Genomic DNA, 24,844 nt, shown 5'->3' with positions numbered 1-24,844 from the left:
CCAAACTCTTTCCCAGAGTGTTGATAGCTGTACTATTCTCTTCAGTATTATATGAGGGCTCCAGTTACTCTACATCCCGGGAATTGTCAGCACTTGGGATGCTCTGTCTTTTTAAATTTAGCCATCCTAATAGATGCGTGGTGGTACCTCATTACAGTTTTAATTTGCATTTCTTTAATGAAAAGTCATGCTGTGTATTGTTTCATTTGCTTATTTGCCACAATAGCATACCTGTTTGGATCTATTCAAATTTTTTGCCCACTTTTTTAAAAAAATGAGTTGTTCTCTTTTTATTGAGTTTTGGGAGGTTTTTATATATTCTGGATATAAGTTCTTCATCATATGCATGATTTAAAATTTTTTCTCTTTACCATAATACCATTACCATTACCATAATTATGGTAATAGATTATTATGTGAAATGTAGTTTTCTTCTTGTTTCTTGTACTTGGGATTCATTGATATTGTTGATATGTGGATTCATAGATTTCATCAAATTTGGAATTTTTTCAGTCTTTACTTTTTCAAATATTTTTTCCAGTCCCTATCCTCTGTCTTTGAGCACTCTGATTACAAGCATATTAGACACTTGAAATTGTTCCATATCTCACTGATTCTCTATTCATTTAAAAAAAATTCTCCTGTATTTCTGTGTATCATCTTAATAATGTCTATTCCCAAGTCTTCATGCTTGCTAATTTTTACATCTGGAGTGTTAAATTTTCACAAATCCCATCTAGTGTGTTACTCAAGTCAAACATTTTAGTTTACATTTATAGAAATGCAATTTTTGTCTCTTTTTATGTCTTCCATGTCTATACTTAAATTTTGAACATAAAGAATAGGGTTATGATAACTATTTAATGTTTTTATTTGCTAATTCTAACATCTATTTCAGCTTTGGCTTTTGATTGATTTTTTCCTTCATTATGAGTCATATTTTTCTATTACTTTGTCTGTTTAATCATTTTTTATTGAATTCAGCATTGTGAACTTCACTTTGCTAGATGCTGGATATTTTTGTATTGTCATAAATATTCTTGAGCGTTGTTCTGGGTCACAGTTAATTTACTTGGATACTGTTTGTTTTTGCTTTTAAGATTTATTAGGCAAGACTGGAGAAGTGTTTTAGACCAATTATTTCCTATGATTGATGAAGACGCTTCAGTGAGCTCCACCTGATGCCCTACGAATCATGAAGTTTTCGAGTCTGGCTGGAGAGAAGAGAGGCTGGCATGCACTGTCACCTTAACCTGTTCGGGGGGTTCTTTCCCTGGCCTTGGGTAGTTTCCTCACTCCCGTTCACTCATTAGCACTCTGCTAAAGAAATAAAGGGACTGGCTCAGATCTTTGTGTTCTCTTTCTGTGCAGCTCTCTCCTCTGCAGCACTTTAGGGAGGTAAACTCCAGGCAGCTTTTTGTCCTCAAACTCTCAGCTTTGTCTCTTCAACTCAGTGTGTTGTCCAGACTCTGCCTCAGTTCTGCCTCCATACTCTACGGCCTGGAAATCCTCTCAACACAGAAATCTAGGGAAATTCATAAGGCACACAACATTTCTCCTCATCTTTCAGGCATCACTGTCCTACATTCACTGATGCTAGTGCCTTGATAACCTTTATTCCATATATTTTGTCCATCTGCATTTTTTATTTTTCAGGTTCAGTGATAATTCTGTTCCCAGCTACTCCATCTTAGTTGGAAATGGATATTCCTAAGTGTATTCATTCTGATCCTAAACGACAACCAGTAAGTCTCAGCATTCTGAGTACTGAATAAGCAACCACAGTGTTCATACAATCACATACAATCATGGAGTCTCAACTATTCCTCTGTGAAATAACCCACACATAAAGAAAAAAAAAGATGTCTTTGACCTTAATTGTTGTTGTTTAATGGGTATTGCTTTCAGTAAATATTTTACACTTTATCTTTTTAAAATTAATATTTTTCATACTGTTCTTGAGTAGTGATATTCGTTAAAGTGCTGTGCATTAAATTTGTTTTGCACTGCCAAGTTAAAGCCCTTTTCAATAGACTATAAAGGTAAATCTAGAAATTACTTATTTTACATTTATTTCTTTTTTAAATCCAGGATGGGCCTGGGTGCCTCGGAGCCCCTGTCTTTGGGCCCCAGCCTGCAGTCTCTGGCTGTGTGTGAGGCAAGATGTTGAAATGCAGCTTGCAGAACCAGGATGCTCAATTGTAAGTTGCTGTCACAAACGTGGAGAAGTATTTTGGAGAGCTGTGCTAAATCTTTGCTGCTTATGTACAGAAAACTGCCAGACTGAGATACAAAGCAGAACTCCTGGTGAATGAAATCAATGTGTATGTCTCTACAGAGACCCCAAATTTAAATCAGGGCCTGAAAAACTTTGCTGACGAGTTTGCCAAACTTCAGGATTATTGACAAGCAGACGTTGAAAGACTTGAAGCCAAAGTAGTTGAACATTTGAAAGCTTATGGAACCATTGTAGAAATGAAACGAGATGACCTCAAAGTAACATTAACAGCAAGGAATCAAGAAGCTTTTCAACTGTTAACTCAGAAAGAATATGTCAGAGAAACCCGTCTGACTGATATGTTATTTCACAGGCAGAAACTGAATTACAAAGAGCTACAAGGGATGCTACCTGAATAACTCGTCATTTGGAGGAAACTATTGACAATTTTGAAAAGCAGAAAATAATGGATATAAAGACTATATTTTCAGAATTTATCATTATCGAAATGTTATTTCACAGCAAAGCTTTAGAGTTCTACACTGCTTCCTACCAAAATATACAACAGATTGATGAAGAAGATTTAGAGGTTTTCCAAAATTCTCTGTATCCACCAGATTATTTATGTCATTTAGATATCGTCAGAGCAAATTCAAAGTCACCTCTTCAGAGATCACTGTCAGCTAAGTGTTTATCTGGAGCAGGACAGGTAACTATTTGTTGATTAAGAAAGGATCAACAAGCAGAAGAGGACGATGAAGAAGATGAAGACTTAGACGTTATAGAAGAAGAAAATTAAACTTCTTAAGTAAACTTTTCATTTCCATTTTCATCTTAAATGACTTGAAATCCAGATTTACTAAAACTGTAGAACTTTACACTGGATTCATATGTTAAACCTCAAAATGAAATCCTACTGGAAATGGAGAAATTATTAAAGGAAATTTATGCTGACCAATAAATAAATAAATAAAATTCAGGATGTGTCCATGTAAACGTTATTTTAGAAGAATAAACAGGGAGACACCTTCAAGATGGCGGAGGAGTAAGACGTGGAGATCACCTACCTCTCCACAAATACATCAAAAATACCTCTACATGTGGAGCAAATCCTACAGAACACCTACTGAACGCTGGCAGAAGACCTCAGACTTCCCAAAAGGCAAGAAAATCCCCATGTACCTGGATAGGGCAAAAGAAAAAAAACAGAGACAAAAGAATAGGGACGGGACCTGTACCTTTGGGAGGGAGCTGTGAAGGAGGAAAAGTTTCCACACACTAGGGAGCCCCTTCACTTGTGGGGACGGGCAGTGGGCGGCGGGGGGGGAGCTTCAGAGCCACGGAGGAGAGCACAGCAACAGGGATGTAGAGGGCAAAGCAGAGAGATTCCGCCACAGAGGATCATTGCCAATAAGCACTCACCAACCTGAGATGCTTGTCGGCTCACCTGCTGAGGCGGGTGGGGGCTGGGAGCTGAGGTTGGGCTTCGGAGGTCAGACCCCAGGGAGAGGACTGGGGTTGGCTGTGTGAAGACAGCCTGAAGGGGGCTACTGCGCAACAGCTAGCTGGGAGGGAGTCCGGGAAAAAGTCTGGACCTGCCTAAGAGGCAAGAGACCATTGTTTCAGGGTGCACGAGGAGAGGGGATTCCTTCTCTGTCTGCCCACAGAAGGCAGAGCACCACCAAAATGAGATCCAGAGAAAGGCATAAGCTGAAGCTATCAGCTCTGACACCAGAGACAGGCATGAACCACTAAAGCTGCTGCTGCAGCCACCAAGAATCCTGTGTGCAAGTACAGGTCACTACCCAGACTCCCCCCAAGAACCTGTGCAGCACGCCACTGCCAGGGTCCCGTGATCCAGGGACAACTTCCCCAGGAGAACACACGGTGTGCCTCAGGCTGTTGCAATGTCATACAGGTCTCTGCTGCCGCAAGCTCACCCCACATTCCAATTATGACTACAGTACCCCTCCCTCTCCCTGGCCTGAGTGAGCAAGAGAGCCCTAATCAGCTTCTTCTTTAACCTACTCCTGTCTGGGCAGGGAAAAGACCCCTGAGGGCAGCCTACACACAGAGGCAGGACCAAAACCAAAGCTAAACCCCAGGAGCTGTGAGAAAATGAAGAGACAGGGAAATTTCTCTGTGTAGCCTCAGGAGCAGCAGATTAAATCCCCACAGTCAACTTGATAAACCCCGTATCAGATGAGTACCTGAATAGACAATGAATGTTCCCAAAATTGAGGGGGTGGACTTTGGAACCAACTGTAGACTTCGAATTTGCTTTCTGCATCTAATTTGTTTCTGGTCTCATGTTTATCTTAGTTTAGTTTTTAGTGCTTATTATCATTGGTGGATTTGTTTATTGGTTTGGTTGCTCTCTTTCCTTTTTTTTTTCCTTTTTCCCTTTTTGTGAGTGTCTATGTGTATGCTTCTTTGTGTGATTTTGTCTGTTTAGGTTTGCTTTTCCCATTTGTCCTAGGGTCTGTTTGTTTGTTTTCTCTCTTCCTTTTCTTCTGAGCCCTGTGGCAGGGTCTTGTTGATCCAGCCAGGTGTTGGGACTGAGCCTCTGAGGAGGGAGGGCCAACTACAGGACATTGGACAACCAGAGACCTCCCAGCCCCATGTAATATCAATCAGTGAAAGCTCTCTGGACATCTTTGTCTAAACACTAAGCAACGAATAACATACAAGGGAAACCCCATATGGTTAACAGCTGATCTTTCAGCAGAAACTCTGCAAGCCAGAAGGGAGTGGCAGGACATATTTAAAGTGATGAAAAGGAAAAACCTACAACCAGGATTACTCTACCCAGCAAGGATCTCATTCAGATTCAATGGAGAAATTAAAAGCTTTACAGACAAGCAAAAGCTAAGAGAATTCAGCACCATCAAACCAGCTTTACAACAAATACTAAAGGAACTTCTCTTGGCAGCAAACACAAGAGAAGGAAAAGACCTATAATAACAAACCCCAAACAATTAAGAAAATGCTAATAGGAACATACATATCGATAATTACTTCGAATGTAAATGGATTAAAGGCTCCAACCAAAAGACACAGACTGGCTGCATGGATACAAAAACAAGACCTGTATATATGCTGTCTACAAGAGACCCACTTCAGACCTAGGGAAACATACAGACTGAAAGTGAAGGGATAAAAAAAGATATTCCATGCAAATGGAAATCAAAAGAAAGCTGGAGTAGCAATACTCATATCAGACAAAATAGACTTTAAAATAAAGGCTATTACAAGAGACAAAGAAGGACACTACATAATGATCAAGGGATCAATCCAAGAAGAAGACATAACAATTGTAAATATTTACACACTCAACATAGGAGCACCTCAATACATAAGGCAAATGCTAACAGCAATAAAAGGGGGAATCAACAGTAACAATAATAGTATGGGACTTTAATATCCCAATTTCCCCAATGACAGCTCATCCAAAATGAAAATAAAGAAGGAAACACAAGCTTTAATAGACACATTAGACCAGATAGACTTAATTGATATTTATAGGAGTTTCCATCCAGAAACAACAGAATACACTTTCTTCTCAAGTGCTCATGGAACGTTCTCCAGGATAGATCATATCTTGGGTCACAAATCAAGCCTTGGTAAATTTAAGATTATTGAAATCATATCAAGTATCTTTTCTGACAGCAATGTTATGAGACTAGATATCAATTACAGGAAAAAGATTGTAAAAAATACAAACACATGGAGGCTAAACAATATGTTACTAAATAACCAAGAGAACGCTGAAGAAATCAAAGAGAAAGTCAAAAAATACCTAGAAACAAATGACAATGAAAACACGATGACCCAAAACCCATGGGAGGAAGCAAAAGCAGTTCTAAGAGGGAAGTTTATAGCAATACAATCCTACCTCAAGAAACAAGAAACAGCTCAAATAAACGACGTAACCTTACACTTAAAGCAATTAGAGAAAGAAGAACAAAAAAGTCCCCAAACTTAGCAGAAGGAAAGAAATCATAAAGATCAGATCTGAAATAAAAGAAAAAGAAATGAAGGAAATAGTAACAAATATCAATAAAATGAAAAGCTGTTTCTTTGAGAAGATAAACAAAATTGATTAAACCACTAGCCAGACTCATCAAGAAAAAAAGGGAAAAGACTCAAATTAATAGAATTAGAAATGGAAAAGAAGAAACAACTGACACTGCAGAAATACATAGGATCATGAGAGACTACTACAAGCAACTATATGCCAATAAAATGGACAACCTGGAAGAAATGGACAAATTCTTAGAAAAGTACAACCTTCCAAGACTGAACCAGGAAGAAATAGAAAATATGAAGAGAACAATCACAAGCACTGAAATGGAAACTGTGATCAAAAATCTTCCAACAAAGAAAAGCTCAGGACCAGATGGCTTCACAGGTGAATTCTATCAAACAGTTAGAGAAGAGCTAACACCTATCCTCCTCAATGTCTTCCAAAATATATCAGAGAGAGGAACACTCCCAAACTCATTCTACAAGGCCATCCTCACCCTGACACCAAAACCAGACAAAGATGTCACAAAAAAGGAAACTATAGGCCAATATCACTGATGAACATAGATGCAAAAATCCTCAACAAAATACTAGCAAACAGAATCCAACAACACATTTAAAGGATCATACACCACGATCAAGTGGGGTTTTTCCCAGTAAATGCAGGGTTTCTTCAATATACACAAATCAATCAATGTGATACACCATATTAACAAATTGAAGGAGAAAAACCATCTGATCATCTCAATAGATGCAGAAAAAAGATTTTGACAAAATTTAACACCCATTTATGAAAAAACTCTCCAGAAAGTGGGCATAAAGGGAACCTAGCTCAATATAATAAAGGCCATTTATGACAAACCCACAGCCAACATCATACTCAATGGTGAAAAACTGTAACCATTTCCTCTAAGATCAGGAAGAAGACAAAGATAGCCACTCTCAGCACTATCATTCAACATCATTTTGGAAGTTTTAGCCATGGCAATCAGAGAAGAAAAAGAGATAAGAGGAATCCAGATCAGGAAAGAAGAATTAAAAGTGTCACTGTTTGCAGATAACATGATACTATACATAGAGAATCCGAAAGATGCTACCAGAAAACTACTAGAGCTAATCAATGAATTTGGTAAAGTAGCAGGATGTGAAATTAATTCACAGAAATCGCTTGCATTCCTATACATTAACAATGAAAAATCTGAAAGAGAAATTAAGGAAACACTCCCATTCACCATTGCAATGAAAAGAATAAAATACCTAGGAATAAACCTTCCTAAGGAGAAAAAAGGCCTCTATGCAGAAAGCTATAAGACAATGATGGAAGAAATTAAATACGATACAAACAGGTGGAAAGATAGACCATGTTCTTGGATTGGAAAAAACACTGCTGTGAAAATGACTATAATACTGAAAGCAATCTACAGATTCAATGCAATCCCTGTCAAGCTACCAATGACATTTTTCACAGAACTAGAACAAAAATTTTACAATTTGTATGGAAACAAAAAGACCCTGAATAGTCAACACAATCTTGATAGAGAAAAATAGAGCTGGAGGAATCAGGCTCCCTGACTTCAGACCATACTACAAATCTACTGTAATCAAGACAGTATGGCACTGGCACAAAACCAGAAATATAGATCAATGGAACAGGATTGAAAGCCCAGAGATAAATCCATGCACCTTGGTCACATTATCTTTGACAAAGGAAGCAAGAATATACAATAGAGAGAAGACAGCCTCTTCAATTAGTGTTGCTGGGAAAACTGGACAGCTACATGTAAAAGAATGAAACTAGAACACTTCCTAACACCATACACAAAAACAAACTCAAAATGGATTAAAGACCTAAATGTAAGGCCAGACACTATAAAACTCTTAGAGGAACACATAGGCAGAACACTCTATGACATAAATCACAGCAAGTTCCTTTTTGACCTACCTGCTAGAGAAATGGAAATAAAAACAAAAATAAACAAATGGGGCCTAATGAAACTTAAAAGCTTTAGCACAGTAAAGGAAACCATAAACAAGATGAAAAGACAACCCAAAGAATGGGAGGAAATATTTTCAAATGAAGCAACTGACAAAGGATTAATCTCCAAAATATACAAGCAGCTCATGCAGCTCAATGTCAAAAAATACAAACTACCCAATCCAAAAATGGCAGAAGACCTAAATAGACATTTCTCCAAAGTAGACATACAGATTTCTCACAAACACATGAAAAGATGCTCAACATCACTAATCATTAGAGAAATGCAAATCAAAACTAAAATGAGGTATCACCTCACACTGGTCAGAATGGCCATCATTAAGAAATCTAGGAACAATAAATTCTGGAGAGGGTGTGGAGAAAAGGGAACCCTCTTGCACTGTTGGTGGGATTGTAAATTGATACAGCCACTATGGAGAACAATATGGAGGTTCCTTAAAAAGTAAAAATAGAACTGCCATATGACCCAGCAGCCCACTACTGGGCATATACCCTGAGAAAACCATAATTCAAAAAGATACATGTACCACAATGTTCACTGCAGCACTATTTACAAGAGCCAGGACATGGAAGCAACCTAAGTGTCCATCGACAGATGAATGGATAAAGAAGATGTGGCACATATATACAATAAAATATTACTCAGCCATAAAAAGAAATGAAATTTGAGTTATTTGTAGAGATGGATGGAATTAGAGTCTGTCATACAAAGTGAAGTAAGTCAGAAAGAGAAAAACAAATACCATATTCTAACACATATATATGGAATCTAAAAAAAAAAAGGAGGTTCTGATGAACCTAAGGGCAGGACAGGAATAAAGACTCAGATGTAGAGGATGGACTTGAAGACATGGGGAGGGGGAATGGCAAGCTGGGACGAAGTGAGAAAGTCGCATGGACATATATACACTACCAAATGTAAAATAAAAAGCTAGTGGGAGGCAGTTGCATAGCACAGGGAGGTCATCTCTGTGCTTTGTGACCACCTAGAGGGGTGGCATATGGAGGGTGGGAGGGAGGCTAAAGAGGGAGAGGATATAGGGATATATGTATACATATAGCTGATTCACTTAGTTATACAGCAGAAACTAACACAACATTGTAAAGCAATTATACAATTATACTCCAATAAAGATGTTAAGAAAAAAAAAAGAGTTATGCCATGACAAACATAGAGCACATGAACCTAAATTTTATCCTTGACTCAGCTCTCTGGGCATTCCGCTGATCTGCCAAGTTATTAATATGGCTTAACTTGCTCTTGGTGAACTCATTCTGCTTATCAGTGCCCATCTTTTCTATGTGCTTACATGTCATCTAATCAATACCAGTCCATTCTTAGTTTGAAAAAATCAAAATAAAATTTACTCTTCAATATATATTAAAATATATTATTTCTACCATTTTGAAAATTTGACAACTGCTATATTCTAGGCTTGAGGCAACTCTGATCTTCATGATTTCGTGGAGCAGATTCTGTCATTCTCTTGAATGGAGTTCACCCAGGTCTGGCAAATGGTCTTCATTATAAACGTTCAGATTTTATCCTACTATATTTTCACATGTGATTGTTTCTCTGTTCTTTCCAAGCATGTCATGGGGGTCAAGGAGTCCCACAGCCCCACTCGCAATAACTCCAACCTTTTCCCAGCATTGCCCTTTCTGGGGTCTAGTTCTCTGAAATAGAGATAGCTAATAGAGATAATGCATTTTTTCCTTTAACCTTTTCTATGAATTTCAGACCATTCTGGGTTTTATTCTTCCCTGAACAGATTTTACTTTTTATAGACACTCAATAAATACATGTAAATTTTTTTAAATAATAAAAAAAGAAGAAGGAACAGGCCAAAACAATAGGAATATTTTATAATAAAGAAAACATAATTTTGTGTAGATAAAACATACTAACTTATAGAACTTCATATCAGACGGTTAGACTATACCTACAGGTAAAAATCACTTTAACTGCTTTGCCTGAGTTGATTGCTTGCTGTTTCAAACTCCCTGGCAATTCAGTTAAATTGGTTAGACCATTACATAATATGAAACTGACAAGTTGCTTCACTGAACTGACTCACCGAGTCAACCAAAAGTTGAACTTGTTGCATATGGAGCCATAAGACAATCTGGGAATAGTCTCATATTGGGTGCTGTGGGGCTTGGAGAGCACTAAAAAAAAAATTGTGAATCCTTTCTTTTCCTGTGATGTTTTTACCAAAGGATTTGGAGATACAACAGTATTAAAGCTCCCTAGAGCTAAGGTGTCTTTGTTATCTGAAGAAATATAGTCATGATTGCAAATAGTCTATAACATGCATTTTAAAAATATCTTTATTGGAGATAATGTTGTGTTAGTTTCTGTTGTACAACAAAGTGAATCAGCTATATGTATACATGTATCCCCATATGCCCTCCCTCTTGAGCCCCCCTCCCACCTTCCCTATCCTACCCTTCTAGGTCATCACAAAGCATCAAGCTGATCTCCCTGTGCTATACAGTAGCTTCCCACTAGGTATCCATTTTACATTTGGTAGTGTATATATGTCAATGTTACACTCTAACTTTTTCCCAACTTGCCCTTCCCCCATTGTGTTTTCAAGTCCATTCTCTATACCTGCATCTTTATTCCTGTCCTGACACTAGGTTCATTAGAACTGTTTTTTTAGATTCCATATATGTGCATTATCATACAGTATTTGTTTTTCTCTTTCTGACTGACTTCACTCTGTATGATAGACTCTAGGTCCACCCACCTCATTACAAATAACTCAATTTCTTTCCTTTTTATGGCTGACTAATATTCCATTGTATATATGTGCCACATCTTTATCCATTCATCTGTTGATGGACATTTTGGTTGCTTCCATGTCCTGGCTCTTGTAAATAGTGCTGCAGTGAACATTGTGGCACATATATCTTTTTGAATTATGGTTTTCTCAGGGTATATGCTGAGTAGTGGGATTGCTGGATCGTATGGTAGTTCTATTTTTACTTTTTTAAGGAGCCTCCGTATTGTTCTCCATAGTGGCTGTATCAATTTACATTCTCACCAACAGTGCAAGAGGGTTCCCTTTTCTCTACACCTTCTCCAGCATTTGTTGTTTGTAGATTTTTTGATAATGGCCATGCTGACTGGTGTGAGGTAATTTTGTAGTTTTGATCTGCATTTCTCTAATAATTAGTGATGTTGAGCAACTTTTCATGTGCCTCTTGCCATTTGTATGTCTTCTTTGGAGAAATGTCTGTTTAGGTCTTCTGCCCATTTTTGGATTGGGCTGTTTGTTTTTTTGATATTGAGCTGCATGAGCTGCTTGTATATTTTGGAGATGAATCCTTTGTCAGTTGCTTCATTTGCAAGTATTTTCTACCATTCTGAGTGTGTCTTTTCATGTTGTTTATGGTTTCCTTTGCTGTGCCAAAGCTTTTAAGTTTCATTAGGCCCCATTTGTTTATTTTTGGTTTTATTTCCATTTCTCTAGCAGGTGGGTCCAAAAAGATCTTGCTGTGATTTATGTCATAGTGTTCTGCCTTTGTTTTCCTCTAAGAGTTTGATAGTGTCTGGCCTTACACTTAGGTCATTAATCCATTTTGAGTTTATTTTTGTGTATGGTGTTAGGAAGTGCTCTAATTTCATTCTTGTACATGTGGCTGTCCAGTTTTCACAGCACCACTTATTGAAGAGGCTGTCTTTTCTCAGTTGTATGTTCTTGCCTCCTTTATCAGAGATAAGGTGACCATAGGTGCATGGGTTTATCTCTGGGCTTTCAATCCTGTTCCATTGATCTATATTTCTGTTTTTGTGCCAGTACCATACAGTCTTGATGACTGTAGCTTTGTAGTATAGTCTGAAGTCTGGGAGCTTGATTCTTCCAGCTCCATTTTTCTTTCTCAAGATTGCTTTGGCTATTTGGGGTCTTTTGTGTTTCCATACAAATTGTAAAATTTTTTGTTCTAGTTCTGTGAAAAATGCCATTGGTAGCTTGATAGGGATTACACTGAGTCTACAGATTGCTTTAGGTACAATAATCATTTTCACAATGTTGATCCTTCCAATCTAAGAGCATGGTTTATCTTTCCATCTGTTTGTATTATCTTTGATTTCTTTCATCAGTGTCTTATAATTTTCTGCATACAGTTCTTGTGCCTCCTTAGGTAGGTTTATTCCTAGGTATTTTATTCTTTTCATTGCAATGGTAAATGGGAGTGTTTCCTTAATTTCTCTTTCAAATTTTTTGTTGTTAGTATATAGGAAAGCAAGAGATTTCTGTGTGTTAGTTTTATATCATGCTACTTTACCAAATTCATTGATTAGCTCTAGTAGTTTTCTGGTGGCATCTTTAGGATTTTCTATGTATAGCATCATGTCATCTGCAAACAGTGACAGTTTTACTTATTGTTTTCCAGTTTGGATTCATTTTCTTTCTTTTTCTTCTCTGATTGCCATGGCTAGGACTTCCAAAACTATGTTGAATAATAGTGGTGAGAGAGGGCAACCTTGTCTTGTTCCTGATCTTAGAGGAAATGCTTTCAGTTTTTCTCCATTGAGAATGATACAACATGCATTTTGCATCATGGTACCAAGTGAGGAAATCACACCTAGAACTTAGAATAACCCTGTCTTGGCATCATAAACAGGGCACTGATATTAACTAAGTTAAACACACTAGTAAGAAACTGGGCTAATATTTACCAAAAGACCACTGCAAAGCTGGAGTAGAAATTCCGAATGACATTCAATAAATGGATTAGTATGTTTGTGCTGGACTTACAAAGTATATTTTGGCACTCCTTGTCATTGAAATGTCAGTAAGCACTACAGTACCAATAGGCCTGCTTCAAACTTCTTCCCAATAGCTAGAATTGAGGTTTTTGCTTAGAATGTTATTTTGTGGTTTGAGGCTTTGACAAACTAACTTGGAAGCACAGCACAATTTCTTTGAAATCTTGTAGTTTAAAGTGGCATTGACAACTGCACCTTCACTATTCCACTTTCTCTCCTAACTCTGCATGTTCTTGTTAAGAAAGAAACAATACTGGCTGAAGTGAGCATTAGAAAGGAAGTAACATGTTCTAAGACAGGGGCTGGGGTAAAAGTAAGAGGAAACTACGATCTAATGCCATGTTTCTTAGGCTCACATAATTTGAGTTAGAAAATAGTTTAACAGTCAGCTAATACATTTCCTAATTTTACAGATATTCTAGGAAGTGAAGTCACTCCGCACAGAGACAAGATAAAAGCCTATCCAACAGGTCTACTGTTAGTTATTTCTCAGTCTTACCTGGTAGATCACCAGACTGGTTGACACTGATATTTCCTCCTCTCTGCCACTCAGCAGGCTTTCTAAAGGGGAAAGATACTGGCTGTGGCTGGCAGCAGTGTCTCTTCGTCCCTCTGCATGACACTGTCTTCCTTTTCCAAGGGATTTTGCTGGGAGAATTCCACGGCTCCCCACCAGTGTAGAGCCAGTGCTTCAGGGAAACACAGAGTAACTTGTGTTTATCAAAAACAAAGACCTGGAGTTCTCAGATAGGGAAGGCAGTTTAGGGAGGGGTTAAGAGCACAGACTTTGGTGTGAATCACATGGATTGTTGTGTGAGATTGTTCAAACTATTTTTAAAGTAATAATTGGTTTGGTCTCATAATATCAAGTAAAGACTTTTCCGTGTGTAAATTACTTGATGTAGTATCTGTTAAAAAATATTATCCATTGTTACTATATAATCAAATAGGATTACCCCACCTCAATGTTTCTTTTCTTTACCAAACCTAACTGTGATCTGATAGCCTTTCATTTTACTGATTCACAATGAAAAAAAAAAAAAGGATATTTGTACAGCTAACAAATTTGTTGAGGCAACCAGGTTTTCGTGTATCAAATATAAAGTATTTAAAAAACATCATTTCAGAATCAATACCATATTGTTATTCAAGTTCTGTGTCATATTTATATGGGGCCACAGGCTTTTCAAAGAATTATGGGCTTGAAAAATAACAGCAATGGAGCTACATAACCTGTATGCTGGTGATGGCAGTGACCCATAAGTATTTGGAGTTAGTGAGATGGCTTTTTCCACCTCTTTACCCTTCTGTACACCATTTTGATGGCTTGTTTGTTTGTTTTTTCAAGCAAGCTGGATTCAAAGGACTGAGAGCCATATGTCTCATTGATAACGGCTCTTGAAGACTCAATGTAACAGCTGAATCAGGAAAAGTGATGTGGTAAGAGAGAAAAGTCTGATAATCACTGAATCAATCAATGTCAAGTATCTTTGCTTCCTGTACTGAAACCAGAGAAATGTTATGTTGGAATATTATATAAATAAATTATTTTCCTTCATGTATTTTTAAAGATCTCTTTTTAACATCTTTATTGGAGTATAATTGCTTTACAATATTGTGTTAGTTTCTACTGTATAACAAAATGAATCAGCTATATGTTTTAAAGATATTTTGATGAATGAATTATTAAATTCCTGAATGAAGGTAAGGAAGATGGAACAAATTTATTCTTCTCTATAAGATGTGTTTGGACATGCTGCAAAATGAATGGCTCTCAGCCTTCAGAAAGTGTGTTCTTCCCCCACGGTGTGCCTCTCTTTTGCTGTGATGCCACATGTGACACAAAACACAATTAGCCTTTCAGTTGGGCTCTGCATTTTTCTGATCTTCTAACAACTGGGTGTCAGATATCTCAATGTATAACCAACCACTCACAACAAGATTATACATTAGACTCTGTGCTATCTATTTTTATGAAAGATTTCTGAAAGCTAAAAGGAATAAATTAACTCTGCCAAATCTGTGATAAAGTTTCTTGCTCTGATTGTTAATAATATTTCCATGACTGTACAGTTAATACCCATCAAGGAAAAGACCACTTACAGTATCTTAAAAGGCGGACACTGATAGTTATATAACATACATTTGATTCTTGGTGCTATATAGTCATATTTGCTGTAGACTAAATATTATGGTAGTATCTAATAGCAAGCTGTAAAATAACTATTAGAGTAAATCTTTTTGAATGCAATGTAAACACAAACCAACAATGCAAAACCAGGTATAGAAGTTTTTTTAAAATTCTCAGATTTTAACAATCTGATGCCTGTTTTCCTCTGAGTGGTATTTTAGTGTTAACACTTCTGTGTCCATACTTTGTAGAAATGTATAGGCTGGTGAATGTTTGGGAGTAGAGATGTTGTCTGTCTTTTTCACCATTAACTTCACCACTGAGGAAAATGGCTGGCACAAAGATACTCAAAAGATACCTATTTATTATTAAATAAACAGTACATATCAAAAACTGTGGAACATGTATAATAATGTATATTTTATTTTTTAATTAATTAATTTTTATTGAGGTAACATTGACTTATAACATTATATAAACTATATTATATATATAATGTATACAACATTATATTTCTACTTCTGTATACCTTATAACATGCTTACCACCCAAAATTTAGTTTCTATCTGTCACCATACAGTTGAATTCCTTTACTCATTTACTAGCGGTTACTCTCTGCCACTACTCTGTTCTCTGTATCTACTTGTTTGTTTTTATTTGGTTTGGTTTGTTCATTTATTTTGTTTTGTTTCTTTGTTTATTAGTTTTTGTATTCCACATATGAGTGAAATCATACAGTAATTGTCTTTCTCCATCTGACTTATTTCACATAGTATAATACCCTCAAGGTCCATCCATGTTGTGACAAATGGCAAGATTTCATCTTTTTTTATGGGGATATATATATATATATATATATATATATATATATATATATATATATATATCCTTTCATCCCATAATGGCACTTAGGTTGTTTTTATATCTTGGCTATTATAAGTACTGCCTCAATGAACATGGGGGTGCAGATATCTTTTTGGATTAGTGTTTTCATATTCTTTGGATAAGTACCCAGAAGTGGGATAGCAGGGTCATATGGTAGTTCTGTTGTTAATTTGGGGAGTCATCTCCATACTGTCTTCCATAGTGGCTGGACAAATTTACATCCCTAGCAACAGTGCATGAGAGTTTTGATAATAGCCATTCTGAGAGGTGTGAGGTGATATCTCATTTTAGTTTTGATTTTTATTTCTCTAATAATTAGTAACGTTGAACATCTTTTCATGTGCCTGTTAGTCATCTGTATGTCTTCTTTGGAAAAATATCTATCCAGCTCCTCTGCCCATTTTCTAATTGGGTTGTTTGTGGTTTTATTATGGGGTTATATGAGTTCTTTAGATATTTTGGATATTAACCCCTTATCAGATATATTATTTGAAAATATCTTCTGCCATTCAGTAGGTTGTCTTTTCATTTTGTTGGTGATTTCCTTTGCTGGGAAGAAGATTTTATTTTGATGTAATCCCATTTGTTTATTTTTTTATTTTTTATTTAAAAAAATTTTTTTTAAGACTTAAATTTATTTATTTATTTTTGCTGTGTTGCATCGTCGTTTCTGTGTGAGGGCTTTCTCTAGTTGTGGCAAGCGGGGGCCACTCTTCATCGTGGTGCGTGAACCTCTCACTATCGCGGCCTCTCTTGTGGTGGAGCGCAGGCTCCAGACGCGCAGGCTCAGTAGTTGTGGCTCACGGGCCTAGTTGCTCCGTGGCATGTGGGATCCTCCCAGACCAGAGCTTGAACCCGTGTCCCCTGCATTAGCAGGCAGATTCTCAACCACTGTGCCACCAGGGAAGCCCCGATTTGTTTATTTTTGCTTTTGTTTCCCTTGCCTGAGGAGACATTTCTAGAAAGCTATTGCTAAGACCAATGTCAGAGTGTACTGCCAATGTTTTCTTCTAAGAAATTTATAGTTTCTGGTCTTACATTCAAGTCTTTAACTCATTTGGAGTGAATTTTTGTGTATGGTGTGAGATAGTGGCCCAGTTTCATTTTTTTGCATGCAGTTGTCCAGTTTTTCCAGTGCCATTTATTGAAGAGAATATCCTTTCTCCATTGTATGGCCTTTGCTCCTTTATTATAAATTAACTGTCCATATAAGTGTGGGTTTATTTCTGGGCTGTCAATTCAGTTCCACTGATGTATGTATCTGTTTTTCTGTCAATACTGTGCTGTTTTGATTACTATGGCTTTGTGATGTAGTTTGAAGTCAGGAAGTGTGATACCTGCAGCTTTGTTCTTTTTTCTCAAAGTTGCTTTGGCTATTCAGGATCTGCTGTGGTTCCATATACATTTTAGGATTTTTGGTTCTATTTCTGTGAAAAATGTCCTTGGTATTTTGATAAGGATTTCATTGAATCAGTAGACTGTTTTAGGTAATATGGACATTTGACAATGTTAATTCTTCCAATCCATGAGCACAGAATATCTTTCCATTTATTTGTGCCTTCTTCAATTTCTTTCAACAATGTCTCATAATTTTCAGTGTACAGGTCTTTCACCTCCTTGGTTATATTTAATTCTAGATATTTTATTCTCTTTGTTGCAGTTGTAAATGGGATGGTTTTCTTAATTTCTCTGATAGCTCATTGTCAGCATATAAAAATGCTACAGATTTTTGTATATTGATTTTATATCCTACAACTTTACTGTATTTGTTTTTTATTTCTAATAGTTTTTTTGGTGGAGACTTCAGGATTTTCTATTTATAAAATCTTATCTGCAAACAGTGACAGTTTTACATTTTCTTTTTCAGTATGGATGCCTTTTATTTATTTTTCTTGCTTAATTGCTCTGACTAGGACTTCCAATACTATGTTGAATAGGAGCAGCAAGAGTGGGCATCCTTGTCTTTTTCCTGATCTTAAAGAAATAGCTTTCAATTTTTCACCATTGAGTGTGATGTTAGCTATTGGTTTTCACACATGGCCTTTATTATGTTGAGGTATGTTCCTTCTATTCTCTCTTTATTGAAAGTTTTTATCATAAATGGATAATGAATCTTGTCAAATTTTTTTTCTGTATCTTTTGAGATTATGGTATGTTTTTTATCATTTATTTTTTTAATGTAGTGTTTCATGTTGATTGAATTGTAGACATTGAACAATCTTTGCATCCCTGGAATAAATCCCCCTTGATCATGGTGTATGATCCTGTTGGTGTATTGCTGAATTTGGTTTGCTAATATTTTGTTGAGGATTTTTGTATCTGTGTTCATCAGAGACATTGGCCTGTAATTTGTGTGTGTTTGTGTTGTCCTTATCTGGTTTTGGCATGAGGGTGATGTTGCCCTCATAAAATGAGTTAGGAAGTACTCCCTCCTCTTCAATTTTTTGGAATAGCTTGAGAAGTATAGGTATTAAGTCTTCTTTGAATGTTTGGTAGAATTCAATGGTAAAGCCATCTGGTCCTGAATTTTTGGTTTGGGGGAGCTTTTTGATTACTGTTTCAACCACTGTACTAGTGTTTAATTTAGATTTTCTATTTCTCCAGTCTTGAAAAGTTGTATGATTCTAAGATTTGTCTATTTCTTCTAGGTTGTCCAATTTGTTGTATAGCTGGTCATAATATTCTCTTATAATCTTTTGTGTTTCTGTGGTCCAACCAAGTTGACTCAAAATTAACCATCACAAGTCCACTCCTTATCATCTTGACACCCTCATGCATCTCCTTAAACAACATTTAATCTCCCAATAAAGACAATAACTAGGTCCTACTTTTGCCTATCATGATACAACTATCCCATGTACAACAAAAAGCGCATTTATCTTTTCCCCAGAAGAAGATGCAAAGTCATTGGATAATGTTTACTCTTCTCCTTGATATCTTGTAACAAACATAATGTAAAGCTAACAATACTTAAATACTATGATATAAATTCAATACATCTGATGTGACATAAGGGTTAAAAGAGTGAAGAAAACAACAATATTTGCATTAAACCTATACACACAAAATATTGATAACAAAATAAGGAAATATTACTCATGACAATGACAGTCCTCATTTTGGTAACTGGTTACATGGCTGTGGTTGTAGCTGGTACTTACAACTACCTTCTTCCATTACCCACTCTGTATTCCCTTTGCCTTCAGCAAGCACCTTAGCTGCTTGTGGTTCTTTACCTGGTGGGTGACCAAAACCTTCATTCTTAAAGGGTCAAGGCCATTGGAATCCCTCCCTGAATTGGGTTGTCATAGTTTTCCATTGACCTTAGTCACAGGGCATGGCAATATTAAGATGCCCTAATTCCAGACGTACTCTTACTTACCTACATTGTGGAATAGCAGTCCACTTTCCCCTTCATAGTCAGGATCAGCCAGCACAGTAACTCCCTTCTTTGCCTATTGATTCAAAGGTATGAGGAGCCCAAAGTGGTCAGGCAACAGTCTAAACTTGCAGTTCAATGGAATCGTTGTGTCTCCTTATGGAAATATGCCTCCCTTTGGAACTAATCCCTCTAAGCCAGTAAAGCATAAAGTCGTGAGACCAGAAAGCAAAAATTTTGCTTGTGTTTCACTAGGAGTAATAGTGAGTGGTGCCATTCCCATTTCTGTCACTTGATTTTTGGACCTGTGAATCCTGGCTATGAGTGAAATAGCACCCTGTACTGGATACTAATTCAGTGCATATACAGCCTCCTGTAAGGTTGGTCCTGACTGAGACCCTGCTTCACAATTTCTTCATAAACTCAGAGACTAAGTTAAATTATCCCCATTGTAACTTACAGCTTTTAGGGTCCTATATCATGACTGTATTATACTTCATGCTTCTTAGATTAAAAAGATTATAATGTTTACTTGTTATAAAAGAATTTTGGGATCTTTTTTCTTTAAAAGGAATTACCCCCAAATCTTCAAGTATTTGCAGCCTAGCCTTAAGAGGAGAAAAATATTGACTTCCTAAATGGGATTCTCAATGATTTTCATCACATTATTAATGGAACATTCAACTAATCTAACCTGTTACAGAGAAAGGATCAGTATAAGACCTTCAGAAAAAAAAAAAAAAGAAGAAAATGCAGCTATTATATATTTTCAACCTTAATGTTTAGAAGTGGGTAATGATAGTTCTTTGGCTTGCATTTCCATTTTAGCTCTTTAAAGTTTACTGGAGGATGCAAATTATGCCATCAAGCCATCTTGTGCTCTTTAGGGCTTTGTGATAAAATAATTAAACAAAAAACGTTTCTCTCCAAAAACATATTGATTGTGGCATAATTCTCCCTTCCTTCAAATGTTAGAATCTGAATTCCTTAGGTCAGAATATATTCCAATATGACAGAAATACATGAACATGAAACTTCAAAAAAATAATGAGTGTAAGAAAGGATGATAATTAAGGGAAAAAGGAAGAAGGAAAGGGGAAAAGGTGAGTTACTATGCTGTTACTCTAAGAAATATTTATATTTTATAATAATTTCAAAAGCAAAATTGACTGCAATGATAATTTAGAGGAAACAAATAATGGGGAAAGAAACGATATGGCCTTCAAGAGCGGCTCTGGGCAAGGTTACTAAGTCTGGCATCAAGCTTGAAGACATCTCAGAACCCTCAGTCTTCCATCTGTTATCCATTGCAGCAGACTTGTGGTGATGGGAAATGGAATTTCTATACTGTTCACCCAGGGTCTGACTTACTTCAGATACAGCTAGTTATTCACCCCATATCTAGCCTTCTCTTTTTCTTAGTAATGAAACTTTGATTTTATTCTATGGAAGTTGCATATACAAATAAATAGTAAATTCTCCAATCTTCCTTGAAGCTAAGTGTGGTACTTGACCAGCCACTGAATTGTGGTAAATTCCGGCCATTGAGTTATAAGCAGACCTGTTTGTTAGCATTAATTTCCTAACTGCCAAGTTCAGTAGGTCCATTTCCTATATGTTGGCTCTGAAGCGATTCACCTTATTTTGTTTTTTATTTATCCTGAAACTCTGTCCTTCCTTTGCTTTCAAAACAAAATTCTGTATTTTCTTCCCTAACATTTCAGCAACTCCTTTCAACTTCTACTGCCACTACTTTAGTTAAGATCTGAGTAATCGCTAATCTATGCTATAGCAACAAATTCTTAATTAATCTTGCAGCCTCCAATTCAAATGTAACTTCGGTTTGTTATGCACAGAATCACCTTATTTTCTCTAATCACTTTAAATTAGTACAGTTTGAGGCTGATACTATGAGGCAGAGAGTTAGAGAATAATTATTATTACTGTGACTGTATTCTCAGGATGACATAGACAAGTAGATTTCAGGAACAGGGGGACATGACAAGAAATAAACATTTAAACTCATGCATATGTGGTCAATTAATTTGAAGTCAAATAGTCTCTCCAATATACTGTGTTGGGAAAACTGGAGAGCCACATGCAAAAGAATGACACTGGACCCCTATCTTATACCATACACAAAAATCAACTGAAAATAGATTAAAGAATTGAACATAAGACCTGAGACAGTAAAACTCCTAGAAGAAAATATGAGGCATAAGTTCCTTGCCATTGGTCTTGGCAATGATTTTTTTGGATCCGACATCAAAAGCAAAGACAACAAAAGCAAAAATAATCAAACGGGATTACATCAAACTAAAAAGCTTCTGCACAGCAAAAGAAAACACAAAATGACAACCTACAGAATAAGAGAAAATATTTGCAAGCCACATATCTGATAAATTGTTAATATCCCAAAATAGAAACTCATACAACACAATAGCCAAAATCCAAACAATCTGATTTAAAAATGGGCAAAGGACCTGAATAGAAATTTTTCTAAAGAAGATACACAGATGGCCAACAGGTATATGAAAAGATGCTCAATCTCACTAATCATCAGGGAAATGGAAATCAAAACCACTATGAGGGGCTTCCCTGGTGGCGCAGTGGTTGAGAGTCTGCCTGCCGATGCAGGGGACAAGGGTTCGTGCCCCGGTCCGGGAAGATCCCACATGCCGCGGAGCAGCTGGGCCCGTGAGCCATGGCCGCTGGGCCTGCGCGTCCGGAGCCTGTGCTCCGCAACGGGAGAGGCCACAGCAGTGAGAGGTCCGCATACCGCAAAAAAAAACCCCAAAAACAAACAACAAAAAAACCACAATGAGATATCACTTCACACCCGTTAGGATGCCAAATCAAAAAGACAAGCAATAACTACTGCTGGCAAGGAGAAAAGTAAATGTCTGTACTGTTGGTGGGAACATAAACTGGTACAGCCGCTATGGAAAACAGTATGGAAGTTCCTCAAAAAATTAAAAATATAACTGTCATATGATCCAGCAATTCCACTTCTGGGTATATATCCATAAAAAGCAAAATCACTATCTGGAAGAGATATGTGTACCCCTATGTTCATTGCAGCATTACTCACAATAGACAATATATGGAAACAAACTAAGTGTCCATCAACAGCTGAATAGATATACAATAGAATATTACTCAGCCTTAAAAACAAAAAAGGAAATCCTGCCATTTGTGAAGACAAGGATGACTCTTGAGGGCAGTATGCTAAGTGAAGTAAGCCAGATAAAGAAAGACAAATACTGCATGGTATCATTTATATGTGGAATCTAAAAAAGCTGAGCTCATAGAAACAGAGTAGAAAGTTGTTGCTGAGCCTGAAGGGTGGGGGAAATAGAGAGAGGTTAATGAAAGGGTACAAACTTTCAGTTATAAGATGAATAAGGTTTGAGGATATAATGTAAAGTGTGGTGACTATAGTGATAACATTATATTGTATAACTGAAATTTGTTAAGAGAGTAGAACTTACATGTTCTCACCAAAAAAAAAAAAAAAGGTAAACATGTGAGATGATGAATGTGTTAATTAACTTGACGGAGAGAATCCTTTCAAAGGTACACATATGTCAAATCATCATGTACACTTTAAATAACTTACAAATATTATGTGTAAATTATATCTTAATAAAGCTGAAAAAATTTAAATGAATAAATAAATAAACCTAGCTATAATGTGCCATGGGAGGATAGAGGGAAGAGTGACTCTTGGAGATGATAGGAAAATTCATCAAAGATTGGATAACGTTAAGGTCAGTCTTAAAGGATGCGTATGAGTTTGAAAGGCAGAAGGGAAGAACTCATCAGTAGAAAGAAAAACGAGCAAAATTGCAGAGGCATTAACGTGTACCAGTATTTGGAGAATGCCAAGCAAGTCCATGCGATTGGACTTTTCAGTGGGTAGGGAGAAAAGCACGGAAGGTCATATAGGCCACAGTCTTCAAACTAGCCTGTGGCTACAGAAGAAAATTTCCCAAAGGTGAACTGGCATGGGTGACCTTTTTGGTAATCAATTTTTAGATATTTTTTTGCTAACGTGTTTTTAATTACTTGCCGTTTTAGCCTAAGTATTTTTTTTTTTTTTTTTTGGCCAAGTGACGTGGCATATAGGATATCCTAGTTCCCCGACCAGGGATCAAACTCACACCCCCTGCAGTGGGAATGCAGAGTCTTAACCACTGGACCGCCAAGGAAGTCCCAATTTCTAGATACTTTACTTAACTCCTAAACATACTCTTCTAAAACTCCTTCAGAATGTCTCTGTTTTTTAGAAGTCATGCCTAATTTTCTTTCTCATCTTCCTTTTACAATAGACCTTCTCCCACTTTACAAAGGAGAGGCATATCTCTTACACAGTTTACACAGTTTACTTCAGTTTACACAATAAACTGAATTTTACTGTGGCTAACTTCCCAGGGGTACAAATCCACTGGTCACTGAACAAAGAGACTATATATATATGATGTGTGTGTGTAAATAAAAATGCTGTATTCTTGTCAATGTTGAGATGTTCAGCATTTTGGGTGAGGCAAGATTACTTAATTTTTATTTAATGACTTTATCTTATCCGTCTCTGGATGATTATGAAAGAAAGCATGGCTCCAGAGACTGTGTCTCATGAGAGTAAAGCAAAGATTTTATTATAAGAAATGCTGAAGGTTGTGATGCTTTATTTTATCCAAATGACACACTGGTAGCAAGACTGATCTATTTATCTATCTGTCCACTTATCCTTCTGTTTATCACTTATCTCTCATGCAACTATCTTAGAATTCAGAAGGGAGATGATTATGGTAAAAATACGAATTTATATGTTTATTTGAATTGAAAAATAAAGACAGGATTTCTTACAGAAAGTCTGATTTGACAATGAGGGCTGGCTTTGCTAATTAGGTCATATGGTAGACATTTACCATAAACTGAATGAGCTAAGTCTGTAACTCCAAAGTTCTGACAAAGACATATTTAAGATACATCAGATTAAAGCACTTTACTTTATCAAAATTTATTGTAAGGGCCAAGTTTTATTAAAATTAGCGATAGCTAAATTTTCCCAAACCTTTCTGTTTAACTAAGTGCCTCTAAGTGAAAGAGTAAGAGAATTAGTAATTGTCACTGAATAAGTTTGGGTAAAATCTATTTTTCATATGTTCCAGAAACTGAAAAGTGAAGAAGGACTCTGTGTGATAGCCATGTAAACAGCAGCTAATTGTGCCGTGTAGATCTCCTTCCAAGAGCAGACCTGCTGTGAGCAGTGTAGTTAGCAGATGCCTCCAGCTGCCACATCTCCATTTCTACTGTGATGTTCACAAGAGGTCATGCTTTCCCTAGGCTGCTCACAGCCAGTGACTGAGCCTGGCAGAGTGACTAGAGCTGGGCCATTTCTGCCAACACCAGACTCTCCCAACAGT

The 24,844-nt window shown here is 36.7% G+C and overlaps 1 pseudogene; it reads left to right on the top strand.

Moving 5' to 3' along the window:
• Nucleotides 1-2,163: 2,163 nt before the first annotated feature.
• LOC137211007 (CBY1-interacting BAR domain-containing protein 1 pseudogene) lies at nt 2,164-3,017 on the top strand (annotated as a pseudogene).
• The last annotated feature ends 21,827 nt before the right edge of the window (nt 3,018-24,844 follow it).

Source organism: Pseudorca crassidens, chromosome 2 (assembly GCF_039906515.1).
Source record: "Pseudorca crassidens isolate mPseCra1 chromosome 2, mPseCra1.hap1, whole genome shotgun sequence".
In the NCBI taxonomy this organism is placed as follows: Eukaryota; Metazoa; Chordata; class Mammalia; order Artiodactyla; family Delphinidae; genus Pseudorca; species Pseudorca crassidens.
This window is presented reverse-complemented; position numbering and strand designations above follow the sequence as displayed.